Raw genomic sequence first — 14,161 nt, 5'->3', positions numbered from 1 at the left:
CCAGGGAGCACAAGTCAGGGATATCGCCTGGATTCAGCCCTCAGCCTGCTGCAGCCAGGGAGGGCACTGGGGCTGTCCCTGCAGCCCTCACCCCCAAACCTGGTTCCCCCCAGCCCCACTGTAGCCTCCCGGGCTCCCCTGTCCCCCCCCGACAGCGCTCACCCCACCGCAGAGTGCTGCGTTTCCTCTCCAGCCAGGGCACGGGACCGCGGCAGGCGTCGTGTGTTCCCAAGGAATGGCCCCTGTTTCCAGTGGGAAGCACAGGAGAGGTGAGAGCCAGGCAGGGAGCAGATCCCCAGTCCCTGTCCTGTGCCCTACGCTGCCCCAGGCTCTGCGGCACAGGCACTGCCCTGGTTGCCACAACAGTTGCCACACCGGAGTGGGAATGGGACTTCCATGGAGACTGTTACCCCACGGGAGTGCTGGGAGCTTGTGTGACATGGACCAAAGGGGCTTCCATGCCCCAAATCAGCCCTGAAGCATGTGCTCCGATGTCTCCCTGGCCACGTGTCTGCAGCAGGCAGGAACCCTCATCTTGTCCTTGCAGAGTTTGAATCATCTTTGAAGGCTTTCGCTCAGACCAGAGCCCATCCAGAGCTTCACCATACCCAGCAGTGCTTCAGGGCCGCAGAGCTGCCGTTCCCTCCCCTTCCTTGCCACCCTGCAGCCAGCTCTTTGGGCTTCCTACCTGGTTTCTATCCATTTTGTTTGTGAAGAGGCAGCAAATGCCACGTCACTGTCTTTGCCCTCGACACCCAGACACCCTTGAGGTGCCCACCATCGGCACTGCCAACCTGGGGAAGGTCCCAGAGGACAGAAACTGTTTAAGGCGGCTGATATAGGAGACAAATTGAGGATCCGCGCCTGCTTTTCTCCTTTCATGCAGTGAAGTACACAGGAGCAGTGGGCTGAGTCACGAGAGCCATCATAATCCCTTCCCCATAAGCTGGAGCGCATGGCTGGCTCCTTCCCAGGGACTCGGCAAGCCCTGAGATCCCTGGAGGGCAGAAGCACGAAACAGAGCTGAAGGCTTCAGCAGGGATGTGTTTTGTAGCCCTGGTGTTGCTTACTCAGCTCTGGGATGAAGGTGAGCAAAGGGCATCCACGTCCCGTTTCGCAGGGCTGCGGCGAGTTCAAGGCGACGAGCAAAATCCCCAACCAGCAGCATCGCTCTCGAGGCTGCGCCTCCCCGTTATCCTGGAGACTTTGATGAGCTAACAAGCCAGCCATCAAGTTCCAGGCTAATTCACAGCCAGATAGGCTCTGAGGATGCATTTAATTGGAAATTATTTTCATGGCAGAAAGCAGAATGTGGCATTAGATAAGAAAAATCGCAACCAAGGGCAGAGCGATGCTGGGAAGGCACTGGAGCCTGAGGGTCCCGCTGGGGCCGGGGAAAGCTCCCAGAGCTTCTCATGCTGTTCCTGCATGATCGACAGCTCTGTGGGATAATAACGACAACGTCTCCAGGGATGAGGTTGTCACTCTGTCTCAGTAGCCCTGGCTGTGTCATACCGCAGATCCCTTCTCTCCACTTTGCTTCTCTTCATCCTCAGCAGAAATAGAGCCAAACCTCCAGTTCAGAATAAAGGTAGAGCTGCAGGGGTGGACATTATTTTTCCAGAAACAGTGCCACTGGGCGGCTCAAAATCCTGTTTTCCCTTGGCTTGGACTAATCCAGCCTCAAAATACAGCCCATACTGTCTGTCCTTTTTGTGTCCCTTCTCTGTGGACCGATTCTCAATTGTTTAGCCACGAACGAGTCAGTAAATTAAACTATTGAGGAGGGATCTGATTTGGTAGAGTCTGTGTCTGTCACACTCCTTGCAGAAGCATTTGTTTTACTAAAGGGGACTGTTTTCACCCAAACAATGCTCGACTGTCAGTCTTGCTCTGAGTGAGGGTGACTTCATTGTCTGCGTGGACCTTTAAGTTGTGGCTGAGCAGAACAGTAATCGGAGCTGGATGAGATCGTCTGTAACATCTGAATCCAACAAACCTCATCTTCTGTGAAAAACAGAAGAAAAGCGACTTTGTATGCAATTTTCATCTTAACCCATCTTCCCCGATTTAATAGGTACATTTAGCACTGATTGACGTGGAGAAATTATTCCTTCAGCTGCAGATTTGGGGTCTAATTAAAACCACTTGTACTATTTTAAGGGCCAAATTCTGATCTGTGCAAGCAGCATAAATCCTTCCTGATTTCAGCAATGATTTCCCCGTTTCACTGGGCCCAGTTAAACGGTGGCTGGAGGGGACGGTCGGAGCTGGGCTGGCTCTGATCTGAGCTCACCTGCCTGGGAGCGTCCCATCGACATCAAAGAAAATCTCTGGGGTAAGCTAGAGAATCAGGCCCATATTTTCATGCAAATGTAATACATTCACGCTACTTGATGCCTATTTATAACAAATCCAGAACTTAATTCTACTTAACCCTTCTTCGGTGTTTGACACATGAAATCTGTGAGTCAGAGGACTATATATGGACCTGTCAAAACTTTCTTTTTTTCCCCTCCTCTAAAAGCCTGGATTAAATCATAATCAAACTCCCAACGGCTCCAGCAGCAGCGCTGGGAGGAGCAGGAAGATGCTGACAACTGCTAAGGCAGGTGGTGATGGGGAAAGATCTTCTCAGCCAGCAGCCCGACAGCAAAACCTCACAGAAGAGGTCCGGAATTCAGACACACACTAGCTCCATCTTTGCTAAAATGTCATCCCCGGGTCCTGGAGTGATACCTCGGCCTCATGGTGTCACCTCACCAAGGATTTGCTTGGGAATGGCCTGCCATGAACACATTCTCGACCCAGGTTTTTATTTCTTTCCTCTGAGGAGTGGGTTATCTTCACATGTGCCTGAACCCTACCAGCCTTCAAAAGGCAAGACCAGTTTTGACCCTAAAAGCCTTGCAAACACATTGAGAGTTGTAGACTTGCAGCCTTTTGCAACCGGCCAGAGTTTTGCTCCGCGTTTCTCTTACGAAAAAGGGTTATTTTAAAACACACGTCATCTAGTCTTCCAATGCTGAGCCATTCTCCCCCTGCATGATACCACTTCTTCTTGCCTGCCCTTCCTCAGCGCACGCTCTTCCAGGAGAGAAGGCTCTTCATGCTGAAACAACACCGCAAACTTCTGATGCTCTTTTCCTTATTTAACACTTAAAATCTCAACAAAATCAGAGCCAAATATGCCAGACACTCTACAAGCATGCAGCAGGACACCCTCCTCGCACTGAAAATTTACAGTGTAAAAATAGCAAGTGCATATCCATCATCAGAGACAACAAAGCAGCACAAAAGCAGCTGGTTTTCACCTCTGGGTATGTTTTTCCTGACAGCCTGCGAGTGCAGCAGCAGTGGCCTCTAGGTAGCAGGATGGGATAGAGACATCCCTGCACAGGCACATGGCACCAACTTTTAGGAGTAATTGGCATTAAGTAAGGGGAGACGAGGCTGTTCGCTGCCTCCTCGATTACAGCGCAGAGGAATTACAGCTGTAATTCGCTCCAAGAGGAAATTGTCATCATAATTTCCTGCAGATGGGTTTCTTCTGAATTGCTGACACCAAGCAAAACGCAATTTCCAGCAGTGAACGGACTCCTTCGTGGCATTACTTGGTATTTTTTAAAGGGTCATTTTAGGAGCAAGTTCCCCAGGTCTTGACTTTGGGAAAGTAAAACTTTTTTTCCACTGCGGGCTCAATCCGTTCAGCAGAGCCTAACAACGTGGATTTACTTCATCCCTCTGTGCTAACTTACCCCTGTACGTGCTGCCTTTGGCTGCAGCAGGTACACCGTGCTGAATTACTGCTCAGGGGGGGGGGGGGGAAACACAGAAGCAAAATAGCTGAGGACACGCTGCCGTCTGAAAGCAAGAAAAGACCTCCCAAATCTCACTGGCCTGAGGTCAAACCCGGCACGTAGCAAGCACTCATGCTCTGCGGGAAGGTTTGAGCTCAAGAGAAGAGAACAGAGGACTCAAGGACAGAGCTATCACAGAAGCTGCTGTCACGCAGCGTCTTGCCTGACCGGGAACGAGGTTCTCTGTGTGGAGATTTTTTATTTTTTTTTTTTCCCCTGAGATTTAAGCAAAGCTGCTCAAAGTAACAGGTTTAGCAGGGCCGCTGATCCCTCCGCAGTTTTGGAGGGACACAGCCGTTTTACAGCATAAAACCCAAGCAGGAGGTCGTCTTGCTCAGGGGTGGGATGTGCAAGGCAACAGCTCTGAAGGTCTGGCCGGGTGCTGGGCCACAATTAAGCCAGGCTAATAAATTCCCACCGTGCCCTCCCAGATCCCGTTCTTCCCTAGGGATGTCTGTTGGCAAATCTAGATGCCGTGCTGGAAACCCTCCGTGCCAGATCTAGCTGGAGAGCACCGGGAAGACAGGTAGGAGGATGATTTGTGGCTGAGAAAGCAGCACATCACATCACGGGGGGTAGTCGGGAGGGAAAGTCTCTTCCCCACAGACCCCACTGGCTCCCCGTCAACTCTGGGCGGCATGGGAGAGTGCAGCAGGTACAGCCTGTTTTAGAAGAGATATTTCCAATTAATCATTCCTAATTACCATCCCAAGCAATGCTCTTGATCAGGACTAAGAATACCTTATTAGTTGAACATGCTCTGCAAGTGGCTCAAGGCAACTGAATATTTGCCTATATAAGATCACTCAGGGAAACTATTTTGAATTACCATTTAAAGGCAATTAATTAAACTGCTGTATGGGTGATCCAAACCATCTGCATTCAGTTTATATTCTTTTACTTTTCTTTTCCAAATCAAACAAAGGCTGCTTGATCTCTGGGTTGGGCACAGGAGGAAAGGTTCCTGGGGAGCCCACAAGCTCCCAAGGGAAGCAGGACAACTGAAATAAATCTGCCTGAAGGAACTGCACCCCAGGTCCAGGCCCGTGTGGTGTCGATATGGACAGTCCCAGAGCTTTCCATCCCCTCGGTTTTGGCTTTATGGGAGAGGTTTGGCCACTCTGGGGTATCCCCTTCCAACAGCAATTGAAGCACCGGGCAGGAAACTGGGTGCACCAACTGTTCTCCTTCTGGCTCAGTGACATTAATTCCCAGTTAAGCAGGTGACAGTATGAGACAGTAAAGCACGCGGCCAGACGCGGGCGAATGACCCGAGCAGCAGCGTGGTGGCTGCGCTGCCGGAGCAGAAAGCCGTGGACACGGCGGCGAGCAGGTCCATGGGACAAGGCAGAGCAGGGCTCCTTCAGCACAAACCTCCCTGGAGAAGAGTCAGTCCGGCAAAGCCACTCGCAGCCTTTTTTTATTTGATTTAGGGCATGTCTCCTAGTAATTACCCTGTCTTGGCCCCGCCGTTTTTCTGAAGCAGAATTTCAGACCAGCTTCACGCCGAGAATAGCCTCTTTCCCAGCCTACTGCCGGCACCACAGCCCTTCTGTGGAGAAGGAACAGATTGTTCTGAACACTCTGGTCCATTTGCCATTTCTACGAGCTGGCTGGGTTTGCTGTTTATCGCCACTCGCTCAGCAACTGATCTTTTGCAAGATCACAGCTATCACTTGCCTCCCCTCTCGTCAGCCGTTGCTTCATGCCCCTTGCTGCAGGTCCAAGGCTTTACAAGGGACATCAGCTGATTTTTGTAACAAGAGGTTGTTACTCAAGAGTTGATTTAAATTGAAGCTTTAAAAAATAAAACCCCCAAGGGTTCGGCCTGCGTGGTCCTCTTAGTGTAAATCTGAAGCAACTCCCAAGGAAATGCAGAGGTGACACCGATCAAAGTCGGGTTATAATGAGTCCTCCTGGGCGTGTTAGCGCACATTTCTGGGACTAGTTCAAAAGGAAACGGCACAGCTCAGAGATGGGCTGGAAGAGAGAGTCTGTTTCTAACCCTGCTGGCGATTTCCCATGGGCTGGGCATGCAGGACTGGTCATCCCCACCGGCCAGGAGCATCCTGTCCCACCGGCTGCGAGTGGTCCCTGCCTTTCCCAGTGGCACCTCCCCGGGCAGGCAGAGGCAGGCTGGCACGGCCAGGGAGCGCTGGGCTGGTGGGGCAGAGGGATGCAGGGATGCAGCCATCCCCTGCCTGCTCACTGCTCAGAGGGAGGAGAGGAGCAGGAGGCAGCAGAGCTGCGCCAGTTGCTTGGCAACTCCCCTGCAAATCTCCGGCCTGTCAGAAAACATTTTTTCCAGCGATTCGGATGGGTTTCACAGGCGCAGGATCGGGCCTGGATGATCGGGTGGTTTTGAGAAACCACACACTGTACCTGGAGGGGCTGTGCATCTGCTTCGGCCAGGTCCCGGCCATGCAGCCCGGCACAGGCTGCGAAACACGTGGGGAGGGCTTCAGGGGGGGGTGATGAGGCTTCCCAGGGCTCCTATGTCCCCATTCTGGCTCTGCTCAGGGACCATGATGCTCTGCATCAACTGCATTCTAGCAAAAGATGAGGATACATCGGTCTTCCCCTTGCCCAACTTCAGGCAACCCATGAACAGGGCTTGAGCCACCTCCAGGAGTGGCTGATGTGAGCCCAGGCAAGCTGCTTCCTCAGCCCAATGGCCAGGGCAGGCCCTCTGTTCCTTGCCCTTTGCTCTCTCTAGGCTGAGAGAGAAGCTGAACTAGGCTGATCCTAATTCAATCTTTGCATCCCTCCACCACCGCGGGAGCAAGGCTGTGGCAGCTCCATGCCCTGCACATCCCAGCCAGACGTCCCATGCTTCAGCCATCCTTCAGTCTGTACCTGCCTTCCTTGAGCCCCCAGACTGAGCGGCCAAACCTGACCAGAAAATCCATCTAGCTCTTCTGTGGCTGCCCAGCGCCTGCAGTCTTCACTCTGTGTGCAGAGAGGAAGGAGAAGGAAGACAGGCCAGGCTGTTCCCAGCATTTCATGGAGAACAGGGACAGGAGGGAGCATCCCCTGAGCAGAGCAGGACGCTGAGGGCCATGCTGGGCTTGGTGGTGGAACTACAGCCAAAGAGAAAAAGGGCAGGAGCTGAGAGAGGGCAAAATGGCCCCAGATCATTGCCAAGCAGGCTGGGTCCTGGCACATACAGCATCTCTCTGCATTTCTACTTTGCTCCTCTGCTGCTTGCATTTCCCACGGGAGATGGTCCTGGCTTTGTCACCTTGGAGCGGCAGCAGACGGTGATGACGGTGACGATGGCAGCAGGTCTTGCAGGAGCCCAGCGTCACCATTACCATCCCAGAGAGGAAGGATGAGCCATCCAAACCTCCCGTTAACCCCCTCCGCACTTCGGCAGGAGACGATTTGTGTGGGAGCTGATCCTTCTGCTCAGAGCTAATGAAGGGGGGAATTTCCTCAAGGAAAACAAAATCGTCTCAGCTTGAAAAGGCTTTTCTCTTCTGGATTCTTTGGTTAGAAACCGTGGCTGGAATTTTCCTCTCAGCTACGCTGACACAACCCCTTCTCCTCCAGTGTGGGAGGGGAATTTGGCCCGCTGATATTATATGCCAAGTTTAGATCGGGATAATGATATACTGTTCAGGTTTCTATAGATTCTCAGGTCACTTTGCAAACATGAATTAATCTTGACAACGCAGCTGCAAAGAAATGGAGGTTTTATTGTTCCTGATTTAAAGAGAGGGAAACTGAGACTTGGGGAGTAAATGTTTTTCACAGGGCTGCAGAGAAAACAAGCGATGGAGGCTGGGAGTGGACCCAGGGTCCCGAAAGCCTTTCCGTTTCTCGCAGTGCTGCAGAGCGTTCCTTCCCACACAAACCCGTTCTGGAGCATCGTTTTACACCAGCCCAAAATGTAACTCTCTTTTATATTTAGCTCCCAGGTTCTGTAAAGGGACGTTATATAACAGACCTCAAGTGTGGCATTTTATAATTTACCAGCTCAACTTGTGCTGCTTCTAGAAACGCGTCTGTGCAGTGTATTCACCGTCTCAGTGCTAAGCCCTCTCCCATCTCCTTCTGAGCTGGCAAAATATCCCACCGGGCACTCATCCGCGGTTTTAAAACCCTGCAGTGTGCCATCCCCCCAGCCCCAGGCTGCCATGCCATCTCTTAGGCAATCAGCCCTGTCGTCAGCTCCATTTTCATTGTTGAATCTTTTGCTCCTGCAAGAGGAAGAAAGGAGGCAGTTGGGTGAGCTGCTCTCAGAGGGCTGGTGCATCCCTGGCTGGTGGAAAATCCTCTTTTGGGTTGCAAAATGGTCCAAGGGGCTCTGAAATCCCCGGGGAGGGTGTGGGGAGGGAGGGCACCCGGGGACCTCTGCCCAGCTGGGCTCTGCAGGGAGTCCCACCCAACTCTCCGTCAAAAATCATTGTCCCAAAAGCTGGGAGTGAGTGTGGCAATGCAGCCGGCACACACAGTCCCTGTATCTCTGCCGCTCCCACCCCCAGGCACGCCAGGAAGGCTGCAGACCCCTACCGTGCATCAGAAATGGGGGCTTTACACCCTGGGATGCAACCCTAGGGAGAAGAAACCCAGCCCTGGCGCTCCAGAGGCTGCACGGTGCCTTTGATGCTCAGCGCTCCCGACAGCTTGTCTGGTCCTCTCTGGATCTACTGCTCCAGACCAGCACAAGATCCTGACGCCTTGGGAAGGCTCCGCATTGCCACAAGTACTCGTTGCCACTCGTGTCCTCTTACTCTGACTGACGGCGAGTTAAGCACGGACCCACTAGAGCTGGAAGAGCATGTTGCCTAACAGCGAGAGCTCAGTCTGCTCCCTCCACCTGCAGCAAACTGGTGCTGCTGGGCTTGGGAGAGAGATTTTCCAGCAGCTCCTCTGCTCCAGCAGCGAGTAACCTCCCTGGACACAGCTGGTCCTGCTGGGGAACACGAGTCTGCCCAGGCACAGAGTAAAGCAGGTAAATACCAGACCACAATCATGTTGCTCCCCACTGGCAGCCCACAGATCCCTGCCCCATCCACGTGTTAAAGCTTCTCGATGCTCTGAATGTCTATTGACTGATGGAGAGTTTGGAAATCTGGGGTGTAAGGGCAAGGAGGGAAACACCAGGGTACCAGCTTTTAGGATCCAGCCCTGACAAGTGCCAGCATCCCCGCGGGGAGGCTGCGGAGATGCATTGCAGGTGAAGCACTGTTGCAGGGCTGACACCTCCAAGGTGAGCTGATGCTGGCAGGACAAACACATTTCTGGCTTAAATCCCTGCCTGCAGGCAGAGGCGAGAAGCCACGGTAAGGAATATTTGCTGAAGTGGCAGTAGAGGAGGGCACCCTGGCTCACCACCCAGTGCTGCAGCCCCCCAGCCCCTCTGGTGCCACGGGTCTGCTGCTTCTGGGGCCTGGGACTAAGCAGCAGGAGCCCCGGGTGGACAGACAGATGGGCAGACAGACAGACAGCCCTGCTGTGCTCATCTCCAGGCCAGGACAGTGGGGCTGATCTTGCACGTCTTTCAGCTGAGCCAAGCAATAACGTGGAATGGCTTTAAATCCTGCTGTGTGCCTTTTCCAATACATTATTTCTGTAATAATATATATAAACTGGAGCTCCCTGGAAGTTTTGCCACAAGCCCGGGTGCCTGGTGCCGATGAGCAGCGAGAGCTCATCCTGCTGCTCATTTCCTTCTCCCTCCAAAAGCCGAACACTTAACTCCCAGATTATTGTAACCTTCAACATCTGCAATAAACAACAGAAAGGACTTGGCGTGTGACTCAGAGACGGTTGAGGAAATGACCAGAAACTTCAAATCCTGAGCTGAAAATAATGTTTTACTAAAAATACACGTCCAACCTGTTTCAGTGCATGAGACTGTCTCCGCCCTGGGAGGTGAGTTTCAGTCACATCACTGAATATCATCATCAAACGAGTGAAACAGAAGAGCATTAATTAACCAAGCAGTTGACGGCATGGCATTTAAAGGCCGCGCTTAGGAGAACGTGGGACCAGTGAGCAGAGGATTTAAAGCATTGCTTTGTGCAACCCAGGGGAGCCAGGGACACCCAGCAGCCCAAAAGGCATTTCCAGAGCAGGACCAGTAAAGCACAGGGATGTGTGGTCACCCAGCGCAGGCATATATGAGAATTTCCATATTAATCAGACAAAAATAAAAAAACCACCAAATGGAAACAAGCTTGTCAGTGTGGCTGAGCTCCTGGCACATGAGGATCAAGTGTGTCCTTGTCATCCTGGCCACTTGCACCCCTGGGATTTCCAATCCCTCCTTGTGCCCCGGTTTTAAGCCCCCGGGGAATTCAGCAGCCCTACAGCAGTTTCACCAAGTGACTCACACCTCTTTGCCTTCAGACTTTATTTCCTCCCCACTTCCTGCTTTCTCACGCAAATATTACGTCTGGGCCAAGGTGTTGCAGCTCCTGGAGCGTTTCTGGCATCGCCTGCTGCTGCTGGAAGGAGCGAGTCTGGATGAGATGGGGCAGGTCGCTTCACTAGCTGGGGCTGGGAAGAGGCTGTAATATGCACACCTGATAATAAATAAGTGCTATCTTGATTAAAAAGAAAATTAAATAAATGAATTAAAATGTGTCTGTGGTCAAGCAATATAACACAGCGGCAAAGAGCTGCTGGCTTGTACCACCTCCTCCTCCACAGGCAGCAGCGAGGACAAAAACACCCAGTCATGGCCCAAGGGACACCGGGCAGCAGGGCTCACATGGGAGGAGGATGCTCGGGTCTGGAAAAGGTCATTTGAGCAACCAAAATTTAAAAGGGTGCAGGAAAAAAGAAAACAGAGGCAACGGTGGCTGCTTGCCTTGTTTTAACCTGTTGCCCATGCTTACGCTGCTAAAATAGAGAGAGCTGGTGTTAGCCTGGGTTGAAAGAGCAGCAAAGACAAAGCAAATAAAGGCTGGGGAGAAGGAGTACGCGCTCTGCCGTGACTGTCCCTGTGGGTCCTCTCCAGAGCTCACGGCTGCGAAGGCACCTCACCAGCAGGGCAGGCTCTGCAGCAGCCAGGACTTGCATCCCCCCGGGGTCTCTGCGCCATCCCAGGGCTCCTGCGCAGACCCCGAAGGTGAGCAGGTCCCGGGGGTCAGCCCACAGCCCGTGTGTCCCCCCCCCGGCTTGTCCGTATCACCAGCCCAGGCAAGTGTCACAGCTTTCCTTCCTCGGCTGGGGAAGGGCAGCGACCTTGCTGCTGCTTACGCCTCATGTGTGCCAAATCACAGCTATAAAAGGGAGAAAAGTTCAGCTGAAAAATACAGCTCACCTTTTTATAGAAGAGTACGGGATCTGTTACATTCCAGCTGAAACCCTTCCAAAAAGCCAGGTGGGATATTTTTTTTCTATATATATCTAAATAAAACCACTTCTTTCAACAACAACAACAACAAAAAAGAGCTTTGGCAACTATCCCACACCAAGAAAGACCTTTAATTGAAGCCACACAAAAGGCAGTCGGTCTCACCAGCAATTGCACTTCTATCACCTCCAGAAAGTTAGATGCACGGATTCAAAACCAAGGATGAATGTCAGCTGTCGGGTCCCTAAGGCTCTCCAGTGACCTACATGCTACCAAGAAAAAAAAAAAACCCAACACTTGTTTGAGGTTGCGCTGGGAGAAGTGGCAAAGGTAGCACGGCTCAGCGGACGGGGGTCACCAAGCCGGGAGCTGGGGTGAAGGCTCCCCCACATAGACACTGCCTGGAGAGAACCCCCTTTCCTGGGGAGCTTGTGGTGTAAATCCATCGGTGCGTGGAGTTACCCAGGAGCAGCTCCTGCGGGTCCCTTCCTCGCTGCGTGTTAGAAAAGTTAAATTCACAAACTTAGCACAGAGGGAACTCTTTGCAGGGAAGTCAAACGGTACGGGAAAAGGAGTGAAAGAGGAGCCCAAGGGCTGAAGGCCACCAAGGCTTTAGCCTTCAGTGGAGGCTGCAGAGAAGAGGGCGGCATGGGCCTTCTCTGAGCCCCCGGCGGGGTTTCTCCATCTCTGGAGATGTTCCTGCTCCATCTCCGGACACTTGTGTTTCAGGCTGAGCTACCTGGGAAGAAGTGGTTGTGTTGGGAGGAGTCTCCCATGAGGAGGTACACAGGAGAAGCTATGATGGCTCAAGTTACTTTCAGCTAAACTTTCAGGCATGCACGAACTTTCAGAAACGACTTTCCTTCTAAAATGCTGCCTCTTGGCCTCAAAATCTGCTTTTTCTCCTCAGAAGCAACAGGAGGGGGCCTGTCCCTGCAGCGGGTTTGGCCAAGTTGCATGTGCTGAATCAGTGAGAGTGTCGGGAGGTGCCAAGAGGAGGTTCGGTCTGATCCTCACAGGAACGTAGAGCCTTGTGTGGGGTGACCCTTCCCCGCTCCAGCTTTGATGTGCCGGCTACTGCCACCAGGCACGTCCTGGTCCACGCCAGCTCGGTGGCAATGGGCCGTGAGTCCTGCCTGACGTGTGTCTGGATGGAAATGCAAGGACCATCCCAGCTGCCACAGCCAGACCCGACACAACAGCGCTGGGTGCTTGAGCTGAAAGGACCGATACAGTCCTCCCCGCTTTACAACGCGTGTTCCCTTTTCCTGTGTGCCGTGATTGTCCAAGACAACATACACTCAGGCTTCACTCTCTGCCCACAGTTTGCCTTTGTACACCTCTTCCTTTCCCACAAAGCACATTAATTTCTGCAAACCTTCTTTATAATAAAGTCAAGCCCACCAAACTTGGTGCTAAGCATCCCCTGGAAGGGAATGGGAGGGCAGGATAGGAATTCAGTAACAATATGTAATGATTTGAACCCTAAATGCATCCTTGAATAATCAAAGCAGTCCTGGCTGCAAGGTTAATACTTCCTCTAATATATATATATTTTTTTTAATGGAAGAAACACACTGCCCATGCCCACAGCCATTTTCTCTGAGGCAGAAGTTTAATGTCAGCCCTCGCGTCCAGCAGGTTGACCCAGAGCTGATGTGATGCTGAAGTCTCACCCAATCTAAATCTTGCACTGGGCTGAATCCCACCCGCTGCGCGAACACGTGCAGGGTGTTCTTACTGCAAAGAAGGCATCTATTTTTAAAAGGAAAAAAAAAAAAATCATGTGAAGTAAAACATGGAGGGAAAGAAGGGGAAAATTGAGTTCCCGGAGAGAAGAGACTGGAACAAAAGTGGCAAGTTTCCAAGGCTCCCTTTTCTCTGCAGATTAATGTTTCTGACTCTCCTGTCTCACCTGCTGCCTGAGAGCGTACGTGTGTATGGAAGCATTTACGTAAAAGCCCAGTTTATTGGCTAAAAACCACCATTGCATACGCTACCATTCACAGCCTGTAGATTTATCACCACATCCAAATCGAAACACTCATGATTTATCACCAAAGGCACCGGGCTCAGACTGGCATGGGAGAGAGCCTGGCTCCATGGCTTTGGGTTTGCCTGTGCGGTGACCCAGAGACGGGATTGCAGCTACCGAGGTCACGTTTGCTTTCAAGCAGCTCACAGCAGCACCCAAAGTGCTGTGGGTGCCACGGTGAGCCCTGCACACCTTGACATCAGGGGCACACCGCAGCGCATTCCAAGCCCTCCGGCATGCCAGAGATCCACAAGATCTCCCTCTCCGCTGCTGGGCTGAGCCCCCACGTCCTCTCCAAGCTGCCCACGATGTGGAGGAGAGACTGTCCCAAGAGAAAGAGGGTTTCCTCAAGTTGCATAAGGCATCCTCAGGACGTGGGTGCAGGTCTGCTGAGCCGAGAACACAGCTCGGTGCGACTCAGGCTGAGGATTTCAAATGAGTTAAATCCATTTCGTACCCACTCTCTCAACCGGATAATTACCATTAATTATACAGGCTTGAACTCTGGCCACGCTCTCTTGGGGACACGGGAGATGCTGCTCCTGTAAGCAGCTGCGTGCCCAGGACAGCCAGCGCGGCACCACACCCGCCGTCCCACGGCAGCCGAAGGCGGCTGCGGCAAAGGCAGCCCTCACTGAGCAGCAGGGCTGGAGACCTCGTCCTCCACATCATTCCCGGTGCCGCCGAGGGTTGCCAAGGGCAGAGGATACCCCAGGGAAAAGCAGCAGCTCACAACAGCGTGCCCAAGCTGTACGGACAAACCAGGAGGGAATCCAGGGATCAAAGGTGACTCCAGCCACGGATTCCTCCAAATCTTTTCATACTGATTTTGGCGCAATGTTATGTAAGAGTAGCCCGGCTCCTGAAAATCTGCCAGGCTCATGAGCAGCGAGCAGCAAGGAGGAGGTGAGAATAGAAACAAATAAATAAGCACACGTGGCAGCTACCTCCACTGTG

Source organism: Athene cunicularia, assembly GCF_003259725.1.
Source record: "Athene cunicularia isolate RWA chromosome 15 unlocalized genomic scaffold, athCun1 chr15_part1, whole genome shotgun sequence".
NCBI lineage: Eukaryota > Metazoa > Chordata > Aves > Strigiformes > Strigidae > Athene > Athene cunicularia.
Note: the sequence above shows the minus strand (reverse complement) of the source record.